Source organism: Rhea americana, unplaced genomic scaffold (assembly GCF_003343005.1).
Source record: "Rhea americana isolate MKP2758 unplaced genomic scaffold, rheAme1 scaffold_95, whole genome shotgun sequence".
In the NCBI taxonomy this organism is placed as follows: Eukaryota; Metazoa; Chordata; class Aves; order Rheiformes; family Rheidae; genus Rhea; species Rhea americana.
In genome coordinates, this window is record NW_028187144.1 from 2,346,814 (window position 1) to 2,354,088 (window position 7,275).

Here is a 7,275-nt window from a genome sequence, read left to right on the forward strand (position 1 = left end):
AGCCCCAGTACAAATTTGTTCCTGACTGCTCTATCCTGAAAGACTGGAATCTGCCAAGTACTGTATACTCAGTTCACAATCTATAAAACAGCTCAAATATGAGTTTAATTTTAAGCAACTAGTTAGAAGCTAAGCACAGGGACAGTCATGCTGTTGAACTGAGTAGAGGCAGTTCAGCCTGAGGGCTCAGCACTTCGCAAGGTCAGCCCTTGGCAAAAKCAAGCCTTGCTGGAAAACCACAATATGCTCTATGTCTTTGAGGCTTAAATTTGGAAATGAACAACTGATTGTCATTTCAAAGTGCGTAACCCAGGCATTGAGTGACCAGAACAAAATCAGAAGCAAGGGAGAATCAGACGCATAAGGAGTACTGTGGGGGAGGAGGCAGACTACTAAGAAGGTTCTCTGGGGTGAACTTGCTGTTGCAATACCTGCAAATGCATATATCTATTCCTGCTACAGCATCTTTTCTTTCCTTCTTTCTCTCTCTCTCTCTCTCTGAGGAGGCAGACTACTAAGAAGGTTCTCTGGGGTGAACTTGCTGTTGCAATACCTGCAAATGCATATATCTATTCCTGCTACAGCATCTTTTCTTTCCTTCTTTCTCTCTCTCTCTCTCTCTCCCCCCCCCCCTTTTTTTGGCCAAGTTTATTACCAGATAACCTAAGTGTGAAAATGTAATTCATGAAGCACCTCTGGCCAAGAATTACATGGGACCTGCACATACAACCCAACCTGGCCACCTTCCCTTCTATTTATTGAATATATTTCCTACTGGGGAGTGGAGGGGAAGAGGGAAGGAGGAGGAAGGTGATGGTGAGGGATGAAGAAAGGAATTCTGTGAGTTCAAGAGAAAACAACAAAAATGTAAATGATTGTCCTGTCATGGAACTTTACTGGGTCTGTAAAGAAGTGACAGATTGTGCTGGTTGCTTTTCATGTTTTGTATTCCACAGTGCATTTTGCATGTATACTTTATATGCCCAAGTTCATGCCTACAAAGTGGCTCTTAAAGAAACATTTGCCAATAGTAGTGTTGTCAGACAGCATATGAAATTCTGACAAGCAGCTTGTATCTAATCAAAATTCTCAGTCCTTACAAGGCACAAGAGACAACTTCTGGCACATGAGGCTTACTATCTAAAGAAAAAAAAGTTTAACTTCAAAATACCCTGGATATCAGTGATGCAATTATTTTAATTATGTATGAACTCTTGGCAGATTATTTTCATTGTCTACCACCTGTATAGCACAAGGACATCTGGTAAGTTTTTAATGACGTCATGTCAATACTATGTTTCAGTTTGAGCTCAAAAGGAGACATGACACAAATAAATATGAACTACGGTTATGATTTGTCTACTTGAGGGAGCTTTGGTGTGATTTTGAGACATGGTCTGATTCTGCATTGAGAATGCTGCTGAATGGTTTAATCTATTTAAGAAGAAAATAAGGTGAATCTCTAAAGGCCTCTCTTAGGCACCTAAAAGCATCCACATAGTTTACTAATGAAGAATAACTGTTCCATGTGCTCTTGAGATCTGTATTTGTGGATGATCAAAACTATAGAAGTAACTCCTCACCTGGCCCTACCACTAAGTCTTGAACAACTCATCTACAGACATAATAAATACACCAACTTTTAAATGAAGAGCAGGGTTTCTTTCTGAATGGTATGTTGTAATTCAAATATATTCCATAGTCATGAAGCAGAGATGCCTGCATGTAATTGTATGGCCTGCTTTACATAGGATAGACTACTACTGATCATAACAGTCCTTCTCAGACTTAGTATTTATGATCTCTTGCCTTGTTTCACATGGAAGCAGCATTGTTAGTAGTTAAGGTTTCAGAATCTCCCATGGGATCCTACTTGGCTGCTGTGTAAAACTCATTCTGTAATTGCRTTTGGGATAGTTTATCATACTGTTTTCTCAGCTGCCAAAAAAAGCTTGCTTCATTTCTCCCAAGACTCGTCTTTCAATAGGAATTTTACTTCTACCCGTCTCCAATTCTTAGGAAATAAATCACTGCTTTCATTTTTGTTCTTGTAGATTTCTCAACAAATCTTCATTTTATCTTCATCCTACAGCTCAGTCCTCACAGCTAATTTAAGCCAGATAACCATTTATAGCCACTTTTCCACTCTTTCTGAGTCTTGTGAGTAGAAGTTGGTGCCAGTTGCAGATATTTGAAAAGCTGTCTGGAAGTAGTACCTTGGAGATCAGAAGATAGACTCACCCAGTTGAAAGACATGTGACCTAGTCTAAATAGAAGACATGATAGCTTTATCTTTAGCAGGCAATGGGGCACAATAAAAGGATGAGGGAGGTGTGGGAAGAGATTCATCATAAGTAAATTACAACTTCTTCTATCAGCCTAGGTGGAATTCAGCATGTGGGAGAGCAGGCACTGTTGCTGTCATCACTGTCCTTGGAATTTTTTATTTTATTTTATTTATTTATTTATTTATTTATTTTGTGAGGGGAAGTAAACCACTTTAAATTTCAGCGTGGCTTCTACAGAAGCTTGTGTGGGTGTCCCTGTAGTGTTTGGTAAACAGCCTTTTTACAAGAAAAAAAGCTGCAAGGAAAATAAGACTTTTTTCCCAAATAAACAAGTTTAACTTAATGAAGACTCAAAGTTAATATGTGTCGGGGGCCTATCCCAGGAGTCTCATTATCCCTAATTGGATTTTTTTTTCATGAAGCAGTGAGCATTAACTTCTAGCTTGATTAGGGAAAAGATCTCATATTTACTTTCATATTTACTTTGCTCCTGTATCTTCTCCTGTTCCCAAGAATTCTTAGTGGAATTGTCACTATCTCTAGTGGCCAGGCTGTCAAACAAGCTTCCCCTTTGCTAGGGACCTTCTTTATTTTTTATCACTATCCAGGGCCAGTTGCTGCTGCTTTCTGCCTGGGTGACTTCCTGTCTTGAGGGCTCTGTGCATAGACTTACACCAGCAGAAATCAGTGCAACTCAAGTTTAATATAGCTCAAAGCAGAGCTAATTCTGTGCCGGAACATTCTGGAATGGCATACCAAACTCTGGTTTTGGCCGTATGTACTAGTGTTTCACACTTCTTACACAAACACACACACACACACACACACACACACACAGCTTTGGCTCATAATATTATCTATTTTTGTCTCATCTTTAACCTCATTTAGAATTAACACCAGCTAAGCAAAAATACTTCCCCCCCCATCTCACTGGTCTAAAGTGCTATCCAACATATGTGAGCAGCGAAATAGATAGCTTTTTAAATAGCAATCAGAAACAGATGATTTATCAAAGGCATTTAAAAATACTGATGGTGTAAAGACAACTTGACAAATACAGGATGATTTTTCTCTTTTCCACAGGCCAAAGTACAATTGTGGCATCCTTCCAAACAGTGCTCAAGATGTTTAATTTCTATTTTAGTTAATATTTGACAGAAAAATTTTATTTTTACATTATCTAGGGGAAGTAGATATGAATATTTGTTCTGTCCTTCTTCCTCCTTACTCCCCTTGATTACCCTGTTGCCTTTCTATTTGTACTGTTTGAAATGTTTTATTACCCATGGTCAGACACCTGAGGGCCTTCAGGAGTTAAATATCTTACATAGTCCATTCTTATTTTAAGGTGTGGTATCCAAACATCTATCAACCGAACACTTGATGTTTAGTGTCTGGAACATATAAATAACGAAACAGATGAAGAGCACAGTAGCCTGGAAAAGATGCAGACCAAAATGTATCCACTCTGGGCTCTGAAGTTCTCCATGGTTCAACATCTAAGTTTTAAGGTAATCCTCTGGTTCATGCTAATCGCTCTAGTAATAACAAGAGGAAATARGAAATCCCAATGGTAGCCTAAATAAATAAATAAAGGCTTTGCACTAGATGAATCCTATGCTTTATTTCACTTAACTGGAAATAAGAGTAACATCCCTCTTTCCTTTTCCTGGCCACCCATTCTCTTGTGTCCAGTGACATAGCAATGGTTAGCCCTTAAATTAATTGCTTCAATGAGCTAATCTGACAGAAGACAAACCCATGAAAAAATTAAGTGTTTTCCACTGAACTGGTTTGCCCAGCTGCTTCATTCTGCAGTCTCACTGTTATGGGATCACATGTAAAGGGGAGGAATACAAAATACATGGCTGAAGAGAGATGGAGAAGACTACACTTTTCAGCATTAGCCCACAGTCATGCTACATTAGGCACACCATAAAACTCACTCTGAAGGTATGGTTCCGCAAAGTAAGATTAGGTGACCTAACACTTATGTGGGGAACATCCTCTTCCTCCTCCTCTTTCTGCTCTCGACTATTAGACCCTTCATGAGCAAGTTTCACTCACTAACCCAGACRGAAATGAACTCAACAAAAACATGAGGTATTTTTCTGTCTTAAGTAGTTCATGGAAGCATACATTCACAGAAGATGTAAGGGAAGGCAAGCATCTGCAGTTAGCAGATGAGGAGCAAACAACATCTCTGCTTTTGAGCTGGTGAACTATTAGATCAGCTCAGCTGTTCATAGATCTGCAGCTGTAGAAATCAGTTTGTTCTGCAGATCATCACCTAAAGGTCAATTCTAGAACAGATAAGACTCAGCTGAACAGGATGAAGCAAACTATTTTTGCTTGTGCTAGCAGGCTTTTAACACTGTGATCAATATGCCATTGAAAAGACAATCTGAAATCAAAAAGATTCAGAAACATCTCATAATCTCACTGTGAATGGAAAGATATAGTCATGGCTGCACAACTTAAAATRTTCTCAGACTACTGAAAACAAATTAAGCAATAATGCTTAGTTATTCAGGAAGGGCATAGGCTTTTAAGGAGCCTATCTGGCTAAAACCCAACACATCTATGAAAAAGTTTACCCAGGGGAAAGAAAGCCAAAAGCACTGAAGAATTGAGGAAACAGAGGTTTTGTTGTTTTGTTTGGGTGAGTCAGTGTTTCAAAAGTCTATTCAGCAAATCAACCACGCAATCTTACCCCAACGGGCCCATGGGCCAAGTTTGGGGCACAAACCTATTTCACCCAGTCTTCCCCTTTGTCCTGAAGGAGATGACCCCTCTGACATAGTTTGAAGGATTTTCCCTGCCTCTGCACAGGCAGGCATTCCCTGATGCCTCAAGGCTCATCCTATCCTCCTACACAAAAGTAGGAGTATCAGTTTGGACAAATAAGTCTCTGCCAAGGAACYTGCACTTTATAGCCACTGCTGCATCTTCAGGGACTGCAGGAGGGAGGGAGTGACTGCAGACTTTATAGGAAGCAGCCAGATGTTTACGCTGCATAGATGAAGGTCAGTAGTCTGTGAAGCAGGAGAAGGAAGGTAGCAACTCCACTAAAAGACTGCTGGTATTGGCATGGTTAGGCAGGAAAAGCCCTGCTGTCAAAAGGGACACGGGAACAGCTTCCCAGACAGAAGGAGTGGGAGGGAAAGAGCAGCCTCAAGGAACCTCCTACAATCAACACTGAACCCTTGGCCTSTCAAGTTTGGGTGTCCTATTAACACTACAAATCTTTAACTCTAGTGAAACTAGTAGTATAGCCCTGAAATATTTTAGCAGTACTGCAGTACTTCTAAATAATACAGATGTCAAAAAATGAATGTGGGGGAAGGAAACAATTTAGCAGAGGGATTGTTTTATTCTTGCCTCTAGAGGACTGCTTTATTTTCTGAAGTTGTTATTTCTGTTTACATACCCAGAGAGACAGTCTAGCAAATCACTGAATTGGAARCATAACCAGACAGCTTCACCAGTTACATCTTTTCTTGAATAAAACCAGGGAAATACTGTATTTTTTGAAGAAAGGCACGTAGAAGTGTTTTAAAGGGTAGAACTATTGAATGAGATTTTATCTGCAACATTAAAGAGAGTTCCCAAACTATCTACAGATTAGAACTTTGAATGCTCTTGTATATTGTAAATTAAGTAACTCCTGTTCGCAATTATCTTCTTCTTAGGATTGCCAAATCTCATTACCTCACCATAAATCCCATAGTGTTCAATCATTTTCTTGAACCACAATTCAAGAATCATTGATTAATGAGCATCTTGCCTTTTTTTTAAATAATTTTTTCAGGGACATACTTATTGCAGAAAATAAAACAATAATCAGAGCAAACACCAGAGCATTCAGAGATGTTATCATCTATCTAGTATCTTCTCTAATCAAGAATGATGACAATCACTGTTTGCCAGGGGGTTTTGCAGCTGCCTGCGACAACAGAAGAAGGTGGAGTCTGAGGACTCCACRTTCTTCACTGGAAGCGCTCAGAGCAGTTACAAACCTCGGCCCCAGATTAACTTTCATTCTTTGCTCTCGTCTCACCGTCCACCCTAGCTTCTGCCTCAGTCTCTTGACATTACTGCAAGCTTCATGAATTAAAAAAATTCTACTGGGTTCACTGTGATCCCTCCCAGAGCTTGAGGTTGGTTTACAGKATCAGACCATATACAAAAACTTAAAAGAAGAAAAAAAAAAAAACAGCGTTTTTAAAATATAGCTCAGTTCTCTGCAGGTTCAAGGGCAGGTTTTGCAGCTGCTAATTGCCTCACCATCTGCTCACTGCACACAAGCCTCTGTAATTTATGCAAAGCCACCTTTAGGTTGCATATATAGGTCTACTCATGCAGCRTCTGTGCATTGGGCAGGTTGTGCTTCTTCTTGGTCACTGTGACATCCTGTTGCTCGCAGAACAGAAAACCAAGCTAGGAGCTCAGGGTTCTGCACGATTTAAAGCTGGGGTTTCTGTCATGTTCTCAGTATCAGAAGATTAAGTAATCTCCTGAAGTCATTAGGAAAACATCACTCCTCTCTCCAACTGGAAAAAGTACCTAAGGGACTTTCATGCATCGGGGAACCACAGAGTTAAAAAAGTTACGACGTTGTTGAATTGCAAGCCCTCCCTCTCAGGTTGTTTTCCGTGTCCGTAGGGTACATCTGCATCTCGTTTGAGTGCCTCTTCCAGGAAAGCGCGGGTACTGGAAGCACATTTAGAACAGCAAGCTCTGACCCTTGAGCAAGAAGCCAGCTCCAGGAACGGGCGTTTACACACACGCCTGCGAGCCTCTGGGGCAGTTGCGACCTCCCTCCCCTCACGCCCTCCACATCCAGCTGCGCCAGCCTCACGGCAGCCGTTACCCGCCCCGCCCCGCCCCGCCGCGCACCGCCTGGGGGGAGGGGCAGGAACCGCCCCGCCCCGCCCCGCCGGGCCTGCCCGGGGAGCGGCCGGGACAGCGCGCCGCGCCGGGCGGC